Below are 15,659 nucleotides of genomic sequence, written 5' to 3'. Positions count from 1 at the left end.
ACATTACGCCTAGTAGAGCCGCTTGTACACATTACACCTGGTAGAGCCCCTATACACATTACGCGAGGTAGAGCACATTATACATATTACGCCAGATATAGCCCATTATGCACATTATGTCTGGTAAATCCCATTTTCTCTGACGTCCTAGTGGATGCTGGGAACTCCGTAAGGACCATGGGGAATAGCGGCTCCGCAGGAGACAGGGCACATCTAAAGAAAGCTTTAGGATCACCTGGTGTGCACTGGCTCCTCCCCCTATGACCCTCCTCCAAGCCTCAGTTAGATTTTCTGTGCCCGACGAGAAGGGTGCACACTAGGGGCTCTCCTGAGCTCTTTGTGAAAGTTTTAGTTTAGGTTTATTATTTTCAGTGAGACCTGCTGGCAACAGGCTCACTGCATCGAGGGACTAAGGGGAGAAGAAGCGAACTCACCTGCGTGCAGAGTGGATTGGGCTTCTTAGGCTACTGGACATTAGCTCCAGAGGGACGATCACAGGTTCAGCCTGGATGGGTCACCGGAGCCGCGCCGCCGGCCCCCTTACAGAGCCAGAAGAGCGAAGAGGTCCGGAAAAATCGGCGGCAGAAGACTTTCCTGTCTTCAGATAAAGGTAGGCGCACAGCACCGCAGCTGTGCGCCATTGCTCTCAGCACACTTCACACTCCGGTCACTGAGGGTGCAGGGCGCTGGGGGGGCAGCGCCCTGAGACGCAATAAATCGATAGAAAACCTTTTATGGCTAAAATAAATGCATCACATATAACTCCTGGGCTATATGGATGCATTTAACCCCTGCCAAAACATACAAGAAAACGGATGATAGGCTCCGCCCCTTTCTCGGCGTCCTTATCTCCTCAGCACACTGGCGCCATTTTCCCTCACAGCTCAGTTGGAGGGAAGCTCCCTGGCTCTCCCCTGCAGTCACTACACTACAGAAAGGGGTTAAAAAAGAGAGGGGGGCACAAATTAGGCACAGTATAAACAATACAGCAGCTATAAAGGGAAAAACACTTATATAAGGTTATCCCTGTATATATATAGCGCTCTGGTGTGTGCTGGCAAACTCTCCCTCTGTCTCCCCAAAGGGCTAGTGGGGTCCTGTCCTCTATCAGAGCATTCCCTGTGTGTGTGCTGTGTGTCGGTACGTTTGTGTCGACATGTATGAGGAGAAAAATGATGAGGAGACGGAGTAGAGTGTCTGTAATAGTGTTGTCACCCCCTGGGGGGTCGACACCTGAGTGGATGTACTGTTGAAATTGCGTGACAGTGTCAGCTTTGTATAAAAGACAGTGGTTGACATGAGACAGCCGGCTACTCAGCTTGTGCATGTCCAGACGTCTCATACAGGGGCTCTAAAGCGCCCGTTACCTCAGATACAGACGCCGACACGGATACTGACTCCTGTGTCGACGGTGAAGAGACAACCGTGATTTCCAATAGGGCCACACATTGCATGATTGAAGCAATGGAAAAAGTTTACACTCTTCTGATAATATAAATACCACCAAAAAAGGGGTATTATGTTGGTGAGGAAAAACTTCCTGTAGTTTTCCTGAATCTGAGAAATAAAATGAGGTGTGTGATGATGCGTGGGTTTCCCCCCGATAACAATTGATAATTTCTAAAAAGTTATTGGCAGTATACCTTTTCCCGCCAGAGGTTAGGGTGCGTTGGGAAACACCCCCTAGGGGGGATAAGGCGCTCACACGCTTGTAAGAACAAGGGCTCTACCCTCTCTTGAGATGGCCGCCCTTAGGGATCCTGCTGATAGAAAGCAGGAGGGTATCCTAAAATGTATTTACACACATACTGGTGTTATACTGCGACCAGCAATCGCCTCAGCCTGAATGTGCAGTGCTGGGTTGGCGTGGTCGGATTCCCTGACTGGAAATTTGATATCCTAGATAAGGACAGTATATTATTGCCTATAGAGCAATTAAAAGATGCATTTCTATATATGCATGATGCACAGCGGAATGTTTGCCGACTGGCATCAAGTATAAGTGCGTTGTCCAAATTATACCAGTAAAGTGGTCAGGTGATGCGGATTCCAAACGGCATTTGGAAGTATTGCCTTAAAAAAGGGGATGTACCCCAGGTCGCCTCTCAAAATAAGACGCCATATTATCAGGCGCAGTCCTGGTTGGCAAGCGGACAAAAGGGTTCCTCTTTTCTGCTCGTGACAGAGGGAGAGGAAAATGGCTGCAGAGATCAGCCAGTTCCCAGGAACAGAAACCCTTTTCCACCTCTGCCAAGCTCTCAGTATGACGCTAGGGCTTTACAGGTTCAGGCACGGTGGGGGCCCGTTCTCAATGAATTTCAGTGCGCAGTGGGCTCACTCGCAATTAGACCCCTGGATCCTTCAGGTAATTTTTCAGGGGTACAAATTGGAATTCGAGACGTATTCCCCTCGCCGTTTCCAAAAGTCTGTTTTACCGACGTCTCCCGCTGACAGGGAGGCAGTTTTGGAAGCCATTCACAAGCTGTATTCCCAGCAGGTGATAATTTAGGTACCCCTCCTGCAACAGGGAACGGGATATTATTCCACACTATTGTGGTACCGAAGCCAGACGGCTCGGTGAGACCGATTTTAAAATCAAAAATCTTTGAACACTTACATACAGAGGTTCAAATTCAAAATTGAGTCACTCAGAGCAGTGATTGCAAACCTTGGAAGAAGGGGACTACATGATGTCTCGGGACATCAAGGATGCTTACCTTCATGTCAATGGTACAGAACTGTCACTATCAGTTCAGACGCTGCCGTAGGGATGGTCCACGGCACCCCGGGTCTTTACTGAAGTAATGACCGTAATGATGATATTCCTTCGAAGGAAGGGAATTTTAGTTATCCTTTACTGGGACGATTCCCTGATAAGGGTAAGATCCAGGGAACAGTTGGAGATCGGTGTAGCACTATCTCAGGTAGTGTTGCGGCGGCACGATTGGATTCTCAATATTCCAAAATCGCAGCTGGTTCCGACGACTTGTCTTCTGTTCCTAGGGATGATCCTGGACACAGTCCAGAAAGAAGGTGTTTCTCCCGGAGGAAAAAGCCAGGGAGTTATCCGAGCTAGTCAGGAACCTCCTAAAACCGAACCAAGTCTCAGTGCATCAATGCACAAGGGTTCTGGGTAAAAATGGTGGCTTCCTACGAAGCAATCCCATTCGGCAGATTCCACGCAAGACTTTCCAGTGGAACCTACTGGACAGATGGTCCGGGTCGCATCTTCAGATGCTTCAGCGGATAACCCTGTCACCAGGGACAAGGGTATCCCTCCTGTGGTGGTTGCAGAGTGCTCATCTTCTAGAGGGCCGCAGATTCGGCATTCGGGACTGGGTCCTGGTGGCCACGGATGCCAGCCTGCGAGGCTGGGGAGCAGTCACACAGGGAAGGAATATCCAGGGCTTATGATCAAGCCTGGAGACATCACTTCATATAAATGTCCTGAAGCTAAGGGCCATTTACAATGCTCTAAGCTTAGCAAGACCTCTGCTTCAAGGTCAGCCGGTGTTGATCCAGTCGGACAACATTACGGCAGTCACCCACGTAAACGGACAGGGTGCCACAAGAAGCAGGAGGGCAATGGCAGAAGCTGCAAGGATTCTTCGCGGGGCGAAAAACCATGTGATAGCACTGTCAGCAGTTTTCATTCCGGGAGTGGACAACTGGGAAGCAGTTTTCCTCAGCACGACCTCCACCCGGGAGAGTAAGGACTTCACCCAGAAGTTTTCCACATGATTATAACCCGTTGGGAAAAACTCGATAGGTATTGCGCCACGTCAAGGGACCCTCAGGCAATAGCTGTAGATGCTCTGGTAACACCGTGGGTGTACCAATCAGTGTATGGGTTCCCTCCTCTGCCTCTCATACCCAAGGTACTGAGATTGATAAGATAGAGAGGAGTAAGCACTATATTAGTGGCTCCGGATTGGCCAAGAAGGAATTGGTAACCGGAACTTCAAGAGATGCTCACGGAGGATCCGTAGCCTCTACCTCTAAGAAGGGACCTGCTCCAGCAAGGACCTTGTCTGTTCCAAGACTTACCGCGGCTGCGTTGACGGCATGGCGGTTGAACGCCGGATCCTGAAGGAAAAAGGCATTCCGGATGAAGTCATCCCTATCCTGATCAAAGCCAGGAAGGATGTAACCGCAAAACATTATCACCGCATTTGGCGAAAATATGTTGCGTGGTGCGAGGCCAGTAAGGCTCGACGGAGGAAATTCAACTGGGTCGATTCCTACATTTCCTGAAAACAGGAGTATCTATGGGCCTGAAATTGGGGTCCATTAAGGTTCAAATTTCGGCTCTGTCAATTTTCTTCCAAAAAAGAACTAGCTTCAGTCCCTGAAGTTCAGACATTTGTTAAAAGGGTACTGCATATACAGCCTCCTTTTGTGCCATTCAGTGGCACTTTTGGGATCTCCAGGTGGTTTTTGGGTTCCAAAAGTCACATTGGTTTGACCCACTTAAATCTGTGGAGTTAAATTATCTCACAGAAAAAGTGGTCATGCTGTTGGCTCTGGCCTGGGCCAGGAGCGTGTCAAAATTGGTGGCTTTATCCTGTAAAAGCCCTTATCTAATTTTCCATTCGGACAGGGCGGAATTGAGGACTCGTTCTCAGTTTCTCCCTAAGGTGGTTTTCAGCGTTCACCTGAACCAAACCTATTGTGGTGCCTGCGGCTACTAGGGACTTGGAGGACTCCAAGTTGCTAGACGTTGTCAGGACCCGGAAAATATATGTTTCCAGGATGGCTGGAGTCAGGAAATCTGACTCGCTGTTTATCCTCTATGCACCCAACTAGCTGGGTGCTCCTGCTTCTAAGCAGACTATTGCTCGTTGGATTTGTAGTACAATTCAGCTTGCACATTCTGTGGCAGGCCTGCCACAGCCAAAAATCTGTAAATGCCCACTCCACAAGGAAGGTGGGCTCATCTTGGGCAGCTGCCGAGGGATCTCGGCTTTACAACTTTGCCGAGCAGTTACTTGGTCAGGAGCAAATACGTTTGTAAAATTCTACAAATTTGATACCCTGGCTGAGGAGGACCGGGAGTTCTCTCATTGGGTGCTGCAGAGTTATCCGCACTCTCCCGCCCGTTTGGGAGCTTTGGTATAATCCCCATGGTCCTTACGGAGTTCCCAGCATCCACTAGGACGTCAGAGAAAATAAGAATTTACTTACCGATAATTCTATTTCTCGTAGTCCGTAGTGGATGCTGGGCGCCCATCCCAAGTGCGGATTGTCTGCAATACTGGTACATAATTATTGTTACCAAAAAATTCGGGTTATTGTTGTAGTGAGCCATCTTTCTAGAGGCTTCTCTATTATCATGCTGTTAACTGGGTTCAGATCACAAGTTGTACAGTGTGATTGGTGTGGCTGGTATGAGTCTTACCCGGGATTCAAAATCCTTCCTTATTGTGTACGCTCGTCCGGGCACAGTATCCTAACTGAGGCTTGGAGGAGGGTCATAGGGGGAGGAGCCAGTGCACACCAGGTGATCCTAAAGCTTTCTTTAGATGTGCCCTGTCTCCTGCGGAGCCGCTATTCCCCATGGTCCTTACGGAGTTCCCAGCATCCACTACGGACTACGAGAAATAGAATTATCGGTAAGTAAATTCTTATTATACACATTATGCCAGGTAGAGCCCATTATACACATTATGCCAGGTAGAGCCCATTACACACATTATGCCAGGTAGATTTCCTTACACAACATATGCCAGGTAGAGGCTCTTATACACATTATGCCAGGTAGAGTCTCTTATACATATTATACCAGGTAGAGCCCATTACACACATTAAGCCTGGTAGAGCCGCTTGTACACATTACGCCTGGAAAAAGCAGTTTGTATACATTACGCCTGGTAGAGCCCCTACACACATTATGCCAGGTAGAGCCCATTATACATATAACGCCAGATATAGCCCATTATACACATTACACCTGGTAGAACCCATTATACACATTATGCCTGGTAGAGCCCATTACACATGTTACACATTCCGTCTGGTAGAGCCCATTATACACATTACACCTGGTAGAGTCCATTACACATGTTACACATTACGCCAGATACAGCCCATGTATACATTATGCCTGGTAGAGCCCATTATACACATCTGCTAGTTAAGTGCCTCCTCCTCCTCCTCATTGTTCATCTACCTACTACTTCCCCAATGTAATGCAAAGGTCATGAACTTGGGATTGAACTGTAAGCAGGTGAAGGGTCTGGTGTGCTTGCCATACAGTACGGCCACTTTCATGCCGCTCTCTCCATTCCATACATGGATCTTGCCATCTTCCGACCCGATCAATCATAATGAACTGAGAATCTGGGGTGAAAGACGCTTCTAGTGTGACCATTTTATTGTTGTTATAACTTCCAAAGGTGTGTAGCACGGCCCCTTTAAACGCACCAACCAGCCTCAGGAAGCTGCCATTGGTAGATAGAAGAATTAAATTAAATTTGAGTGACATCCATTCTCAGGTGCGGTCATAGTTCATCTTAAGTTTGGCAAACGGACCCTTATCAAAGGAGCAAAGATCATACAGATTCACCAGCTCTGAATTAACTCGTGTAGCAAATATAAGACCCGTTGGATTAAATGAGCACACTGGGTTCCCCTGTAAGTGCATCAAACCCTGACAGTTGGGAGACCGGAGGTCCCACAGGCGGATAGTTTTATCCAAGGACCCAGAAATAAACACATCGTCTTTTATTATGGCCTGGGAAATAACGGATATATTTATTATCATGAAGAGAGAGGTACCGGATGTTTTTGTTAGAGCTGTGCAGCACATTGTCCGTCAGCTTCATGGCTGCCCCAGGGGATAAGGCGATGCGCCCCGATGCAGAAGGACCACGGAATATGGGGGTGCATGTATACAGGGGATAGGGGGGTGCACCTGAATTAATGAAGGGGGGGGTGGGCAAGGATGGGGGGTTATTGGGGCACGGGGAGGATGATGGGGATACAGGGAGAGGGGAGGTGTTGGGGCACAGAGAAAGGTGGAGGTATTGGGGCACAGAGAGAGGGGGGGATGTTGGGGTACAGATATGGGAGTGCAGGGAATGGCCTGAGCAGCAATAAGTATCCTTACACCGGCCCTCCCCTGGCTGTCAGGCCCTGTGTTGTGACTGGTACACGGGTATCACACCTCTGGGGCCGGTGGCTGGGGGTGACTGAGCTCAGGTACCCGGAGGCTGGCACACGGGGACGGCAGTGACCAGCGGCTCAAAGTTGGCGCCTCCCGCCCGCGCTCAGACACTGCAGGAAACGAGGTGGGGGGCGGAGCACATGGAGAAGGCAGCTTCAGCGCTGCCCGCTGTGTAAATTTATAGTAGCAGTGCTGGATGCACAGCTGCTAATACAGTGCGAGCTGCGCTGAAGCTGGTGGCACAGGCATTCGGGTCCGGGTGGACTAGATGGCATCCTCTCTCATGTTTTGGGGGGGAGCAGGCTGCCCCCTTGCCCCCCTCCCCATTCTGACGCCCCTGATGACTTACCATTGTTAACTCTCTTTCTGCGAGGTACATTGGGTTCCACAGGGAAAACATTGGGGTGTAGAATGGATCTTGATCCAGAGGCACCAACAGGCTAAAGCTTGATCTGTCCCAGGATGCATAGGAGCCAATAACCCCACCTCCAGGCACGGAGAGCTCAGTTTAGTTAACCAGTCCAATGCAGGAGCAGGCAAAAGAGAAGGCAGATGTTAGTCACATAGAACCACATTCTCACAACAGGAGAAGGTACCAGAGGCTAATGCCATACAACCCAAAGAAGCTAGCTGTGTCGCCCTGTGGAACCCAATGTACCTCGCAGAAAGAGAGTTAACAATGGTAAGTCTACCATAACTCTCCTTTTCTGCAGCAGGTTAGATTGGTTTTCACAGGGAAAACATCGGGGATGTCCTAAAGCAGTTCTTCATGGGAGGGGATGCGCCTTAGCGGATGTGAGAATCCGGTGTCCAAAGGAAGCATCCTGGGAGGCGAAGGTATCAAAGGCATAGAACCTAAGAAACGTGTTCACTGAGGACCACGTAGCCACCTTGCTCAATTGTTCTGCGGACGTGCCATGGCGGGACGCCCAAGAAGGTCCAACAGACAGCTGTAATAGCGGCAGAAGCTGGGAGTCCAGCCTGCGCATTAGCTTGTGCAATCACCACTCTAATCCATCTGGGCAAGGTTTGCTTATTCGCAGGCCAGCCACGTTTGTGGAAACCAAACAGGACAAAAAGGGTATCTGACCTCCTGATAGAGGCAGTCCTCTCTACATATATACGGAGATCCCTTACCACATCCAAAGAACGCTCTTTGGAAGACAAGTCTGAAGAGATATAAAGACCGGAACCACAATCTCTTGGTTAAGGTGAAAAGATGACACCACCTTAGGCAAATAACCTGGTCGAGTTCGTAGAACCGCCCAGTCATGGTGAAATACCAGAATGGGTGGACGACAAGACAATGCGCCTAAGTCCGACACCAATCTTGTAAAGGCAATAGCCAGTAAGAACAGGACCTTGGCCGTGAGACATTTAAGGTACACCGATTCAAGAGGTTCAAATGGAGACTCTTGCAGGGCATTCAGTACAACAGACAGATCCCATGGAGCCACAGGAGGGACATAGGGAGGCTGAATCCGCAGGACACCCAGAGTGAAAGTATGAACGTCAGGAATATACGCAATTTTTCTCTGAAACCATACCGACATGGCAGATATGTAAACCATGAGGGAGGCCAGACGGAGACCTAAGTCCAGGCCTCTTGGCAGAAAAGCCAGAATTCTGGAAGTTCTGAATCTGTAGGCATCGTAATTCTTATCAGCACACCAAGTGAAGTAAAAATTCCAGACCCTGTAATATATCCGGGCAGAGGCCGGTCTGAGTGAGGGAGAGTGTGAGGCAGCTCCAGGGTGGGAAATCTACGAGGAGGTGGTGCCCTGGGTGGGGGATGGACTACAGGTCAAGAGCCGCCTCCCCTATGCTGGACTTCCACCCCGGGAACATTGAGCCTTTTTTAATTGGGGTGTTAGTACACTTGACCTGTACTCAGACGCTCCAGTGGTCTAGTGGGGTCCCTGCCCAGTGACAGTGTCCACGCCAGTGCCGTGACCCGTCTCCCTAGGCACGGACAGAACACGGTTTAATGGCGGGTCCTGCCTGGGGGACCCTCTTACCTCCTCCCCATAGCAGCCACGCGAACCAGGCGTGCAGTCTGCGACTCTGTGCCTAAATCTGGACTACGTCACCGCAAGTACCTGGGAACCAGGCCGCAGGAGTATGCGACGCCGCTTGGGAGGTGATGGAGCTGCAGCGCTGAATGCCACACTGACATACAGCGCTGACAGCCCAGAGAAGAAATCTTCTTTCAGAAAAGCTTTTTCAGGGCTGCCCAGTGCAGTCCTCCTGTTAGGTGACCTGCTACTGCAGGCACCAACTCGAAACTGAACTCTCAGTGCCTCAAGGCAGGGTTATAGAGGAGGCCCCAATGCATCCTGGGACAGCTAAAGCTTTAGCCTGTTGGTGCCCCTGGATCAAGATCCACTCTACACCCCAACATTTTCCCTGTGGAAACCAATGTAACCTGCTGCAGAAATTAATTTTTTCCCTCAAAATTCTACACGCAATACCCCATAATGACAATGTGAAAAACTTTTTTTTTTGTGATTTTTGCAAATTTATTTAAAAAAAACCCAAAACTGAGAAATCACATGTACATAAGTATTCACAGCCTTTGTCAATACTTTGTTGATGCACCTTTGGCAGCAATTACAGCCTCAAGTCTTCTTGAATATGATGCCACAAGCTTGGCACACCTATCTTTGGGCAGTTTCGCCCATAACTTTTTGCACCACCTCTCAAGCTCCATCAGGTTGGATGGAAAGCGTCGGTGCACAGCCATTTTCAGATCTCTCCAGAGATATTCAATCGGATTCAAGTCTGGGCTCTGGCTGAGCCACTCAAAGACATTCACAGAGTTGTCCTGAAGCCACTCCTTTGATATCTTGGCTGTGTGCTTAGGGTCGTTGTCCTGCTGAAAGATGAACAGTCGCCCCAGTCTGAGGTCAAGAGCGCTCTGGAGCAGATTTTCAACCAGGATGTCTCTGTACATTGCTGCATTCATCTTTCCCTCTATTCTGACTAGTCTCCCAGTTCCTGCCGCTGAAAAACATCCCCACAGCATGATGCTGCCACCACCATGATTCACTGTAGGGATGGTATTGGCCTGGTGATGAGCGGTGCCTGGTTTCCTCCAAACATGGTGCCTGGCATTCATGCCAAAGAATTTTGTTTCTCATGGTCTGAGAGTCCTTCAGCTGCATTTAGGCAAACTCCAGGCGGGCTGCCATGTGCTTTTTATTAAGGAGTGGCTTCTGTCTGGCCACTCTACCAAATAGGCCTGATTGGTGGATTGCTGTAGAGATGTTGTCCTTGCTGTAACTCTTCTTCCCCGATCGTTCTGTTTGGACGGCTGGCCAGCTCTAGGAAGAGTCCTGGTGGTTCCGAACTTCTTCCATTTACGGATGATGGAGGCCACTGTGCTCATTGATATTTTTTTTGTACCCTTCCCCAGATTTGCTCCTTAAGACAATCCTGTCTCGGAGGTCTACAGACAATTCCTTTGACTTCAAGCTTGGTTTGTGCTCAGACATGTACTGTCAGGGGTGGGACCTTATATAGGGGGTAATTCAGAACTGATCGCTAGGGTGCATTTTTTGCAGCCCTGCGATCAGATAATCGCTGCCTACAGGGAGAGGGGGTTAGGTCTGTGCCGGTGTTCAATCGCATTTGTAGCAGAGCTGCACAAACATCAGTTTGTGCAGTCTCTGCTCAGCCCAGGACTTTTCCTCTGCGATGTAATCCTGCTGATCGGGGCCGGAGCTGACGTCGGACACCCTGAAAACGGCTGCTCCCGCCTGCGTTTTTCTGGATACTCCTGTAAAGATAGGATTTTAATACCTGCCGGTAAATCCTTTTCTCTTAGTCCGTAGAGGATGCTGGGGATGCTTCAAGAACCATGGGGTATAGACTGGATCCACAGGAGACATGGGCACACTATAAGACTTTGAATGGGTGTGAACTGGCTCCTCTCTCTATGCCCCTCCTCCAGACTCCAGTTATAGGAACTGTGCCCAGGGAGACGGACATTTTGAGGAAAAGGATTTATTTAATTATTGTCAAAGTCAAAAAAATATTACATAAAGAGAACATACAAACCACACACATTTAAGTGGGATTAGCCGAAAGGGCAATACCTGCAAAATATGGGGGCCAGTTGCTCAAATAAGGGACGTTCAACCAGGGTTCAGGTTGACATACCGCGGCCCAGGGGGTCAGCGAGGTTCATAATGTGTGAGAAGCATGGACCACACACAGAAGTTTTATGCAATGAATGGGAACGTATGACTGCGGGAGATAGGGAACCATTCCCTAAGGTAGGCAGTTTTGAACCAGAGGTATTGCAGAAATTTAAGGATAAGAATATGTCTGATAAAATCCCGAAAACAAAGGGTCAGACATACAAATTGTTTAAACCTGTGACAGCAAGAGGGTTTGGTGAGTTTGATCCAAAGGTATTACAGGTGGTATGTTTAACCAAAGTCATATAAGACAAGAATGGAAATATAAGAACTGTTTGAACTTGTAGCAACAATAAATAAGTAGGAAGAGGGAAAAAAAAGAGAATGCAAGTACAACGCCTTATGTAGATGTGGAAGCAGTTACGGCCAGCGTACAAACGATAGAAAATAATAAAAAAATATGAAAAATATGACTGTAACATATATATATACTAATGAATGTTGAAGTTTTATTTAGGAGGAGAAGGTGACCTGATCGTTTTCAGCCATTTCTCATGCACCCACAGGAGTATCCAACCGGTAAAAGAAGAGCAGTAGCCTGTGGGGGAAGTGGCTGAGACCAGTGGAACAGGTAAGTATGGTATCATTCGTGTACATATATAGTAAAATCCAAAAATTAAACAAAAACAAAAATCAAGAAAGTAACGTCAGAAATGGAGAAAAACCTGTCCGCACATTAGTATTTGCCAGCAGGAAAGCGGGCAGAGACAAGGTAACTCCAGGGTATTTCTTTCAGTTACCATGTAAGAAGAATTCGTTCCTAGTAATGCCCCTAGTAAAGATGAGCTCGGAAATGTTTGATGGACCATGTACAGACCCTTAATACGGGATGAGAAGGATTGAATGAATACTTTGCATGACCTAGAAGCTTGTTAAACTTTTTTTTGTTTTTGTCTCTTGCAGTAATAGAAAACTCTCCATCTGGATAAGATGACTGGTAAACACTAATTCGGCAAATGGGAGGTGGCTGTCTCTGTGCAAATGGACAGGCTCAATAAGGCATTGAGTGTCAGGGTGCAGACTTCTTCAAAATTGGAAAGGTCACAGTAGCTAATCTTATATAGTGTGCTATTGAACATCACAAGAATAGTGTTAGGCGCAGAGAACAACAGGTGGAGAGGTTGAGGACGGTAAGTATACTGGCACATACAGGAAAGACCCATCAGTCCAAACCCCAGATCCCAAATGGTCAATAATATGTTACACTTGTAGGAAGGAAGGGCATTTTGCCAGAGATTGTAGGAGTAGTAGGACACATAGTCAATATAGATCCCCTAGACAGAAAACACAAGCCACATTATTAAACACATAGACGGGACCAAGGGACATATAGTAAAGAATCACGAGCCATATAGAAAACACAGATTCGGTTAATGGGAAGAACAGAATAAATGCAACTTACTAATGTTACATTTCGCTGTTCTAGATGCATGTCCATCACAGGTAGAGGAAATTAACTCACAGATACCGGGTTCCCTATGAACTTAGGATGGACAGGACACTGGATTGATGGCTGGGATAGTCCCAGTAGAGATAAGACACACAGAATTTTTTTTTTTAAGGTGAGTAGACCAAGTAGAGAATCACTTCCCCGTAGTGCCCAATCCAGTTGTCAAATTTTTATAAAATCTTCTTCACCTCTACAAAACTCATCTGTCACCAACCTCTATTCTGTTTCTCTACAGTTTCCTCTTCATCTTTTGCGTTCACATAGGGTGGTACAATACATGGACCCAAGTACAGTTCAAACTCCACATGCCTAGGTCCTTCAGAGTTCTGCCCAAACCCAGTATATCTCAACAGCACGATAACACCACTATTACTGCAGTGTACCTTGGCATGCACAAAGGGTACAGAAAGGGAATACTGGTGAAGGGAAATTTTGTATAGACACTGATATGCCTGTTGGTGAATGGCAAACCTGACATTTTCTGTTTCCATTTTCTTCTTCCTTCTCTCCTCTAGAGATGTTTTTTTTTTCTTTCTTTTTCTTTTTGAGTTATGCTCATGGTACTCTACATTGCAAACACACAATAGTTAAATTAAGATACAAAAATTTGTGTTCCCTGCAGGAAGAGGCAGTCTGGAGGACAAAGGGGTATGGCCAGGAGTCCTCAGGACTGTGGGCAGGTGGACACGGTACGCCAGTAGCCCCCAGAGCATACCTTCCAAGTCTAGCTGAGGTGGCACATGGTCTGACTCATCTAGGCAAAGAGGGTAGGTACAGGCTGATGAGAGCCTATTGGTCTGCGCCAGGATTCTATTCTCATGCAGGTAAGAGAACAATGACCTGTCTTACTTGCTTGAGGAAGAATATTGGTAAAGCAATACCAACAGAGCCATCCCATATCCCTCCTGCAGACGGATCTTTTCAGGAAATACAAATCAACTTCGTACAGTTAACACCCTTTAGGAATTATTGTTATGTATTGGTGTGCACTGATGTTTTCTCAAACTGGGTAGAGGCATTTCCTGCCGCCACGGATGCTGCTGTGTTTACCACAAAGAAAAATTGTGCAGAAATTTGTGTGTAGATAATGGTACCCCTAGAAGTAGGAGCAAAGCTTGAAATTGTACTATTGTGATCATAGATACTGCCACTAGTATTATGTAGCTTCTGAACCACTCCCAGATCTTCATTCAATGAATCACCCTCTTCGAAATTTGTCTTTGTTTTTGTTTTGGTATTTGTGTCTTTTTGGTTGTTTTTGGAAGACAACCTCATGTCATGATTGAGCCGCACAATGATCAGAAATACTTTATACTTTATACTTTATATTAGCTTGTAGTCTAGCTGAAACAGCGTAGCTGATTCAGTGTGGGGTGAAAGCTTTCAAAGGGAGAAACTTTCTAAGGGTGTCATCTGTGACTTTTACTGGAAAATTAGTGATCAATTTGCAAGGACTATGAAGTAACCGCATATCTCATTGTTCTCTTAACAGGTATGTCTAGTGGGACTACAAGCGCCAGCAAGCTACACTGCATCTGTTAATTATCATATATGACTTTCATGAATGCTTAGCAATAGGTATGTCTAGTGGGACTACAAGCGCCAGCAAGCTACACTGCATCTGTTAATTATCATATATGACTTTCATGAATGCTTAGCAATAGGTATGTCTAGTGGGACTACAAGCGCCAGCAAGCTACACTGCATCTGTTAATTATCATATATGACTTTCATGAATGCTTAGCAATAGGTATGTCTAGTGGGACTACAAGCGCCAGCAAGCTACACTGCATCTGTTAATTATCATATATGACTTTCATGAATGCTTAGCAATAGGTATGTCTAGTGGGACTACAAGCGCCAGCAAGCTACACTGCATCTGTTAATTATCATATATGACTTTCATGAATGCTTAGCAATAGGTATGTCTAGTGGGACTACAAGCGCCAGCAAGCTACACTGCATCTGTTAATTATCATATATGACTTTCATGAATGCTTAGCAATAGGTATGTCTAGTGGGACTACAAGCGCCAGCAAGCTACACTGCATCTGTTAATTATCATATATGACTTTCATGAATGCTTAGCAATAGGTATGTCTAGTGGGACTACAAGCGCCAGCAAGCTACACTGCATCTGTTAATTATCATATATGACTTTCATGAATGCTTAGCAATAGGTATGTCTAGTGGGACTACAAGCGCCAGCAAGCTACACTGCATCTGTTAATTATCATATATGACTTTCATGAATGCTTAGCAATAGGTATGTCTAGTGGGACTACAAGCGCCAGCAAGCTACACTGCATCTGTTAATTATCATATATGACTTTCATGAATGCTTAGCAATAGGTATGTCTAGTGGGACTACAAGCGCCAGCAAGCTACACTGCATCTGTTAATTATCATATATGACTTTCATGAATGCTTAGCAATAGGTATGTCTAGTGGGACTACAAGCGCCAGCAAGCTACACTGCATCTGTTAATTATCATATATGACTTTCATGAATGCTTAGCAATAGGTATGTCTAGTGGGACTACAAGCGCCAGCAAGCTACACTGCATCTGTTAATTATCATATATGACTTTCATGAATGCTTAGCAATAGGTATGTTTAGCTTATTAATCATTTAGCAGATTTTAGCAAACTTTATTTTTTGCATTTGGGGAATGTGTGATGGTTTCATACCCCCACACCATTTGTCTGTGTAAGTTTTATTGCTTTAAATGGGTGATGGGCTAGGGGTGGGTCCAATCAATCAATGTGCTTACATACACATGTTTGTTGCTCTTTATATTAGCTTGTAGTCTAGCTGAAACAGCGTAGCTGATTCAGTGTG

At 46.7% G+C, this 15,659-nt stretch overlaps 1 pseudogene; it reads right to left on the bottom strand.

Moving 5' to 3' along the window:
- Positions 1 to 6,165: 6,165 nt before the first annotated feature.
- Positions 6,166 to 6,824, bottom strand: LOC134965290 (WD repeat-containing protein 82-like; annotated as a pseudogene).
- Between the last annotated feature and the right edge of the window lie 8,835 nt (positions 6,825 to 15,659).

Source organism: Pseudophryne corroboree, chromosome 10 (genome assembly GCF_028390025.1).
Source record: "Pseudophryne corroboree isolate aPseCor3 chromosome 10, aPseCor3.hap2, whole genome shotgun sequence".
Classification (NCBI taxonomy): Eukaryota; Metazoa; Chordata; class Amphibia; order Anura; family Myobatrachidae; genus Pseudophryne; species Pseudophryne corroboree.
The sequence above is the reverse complement of the archived record's forward strand: the minus strand, read 5'-3'. Positions and strand labels throughout refer to the sequence as shown.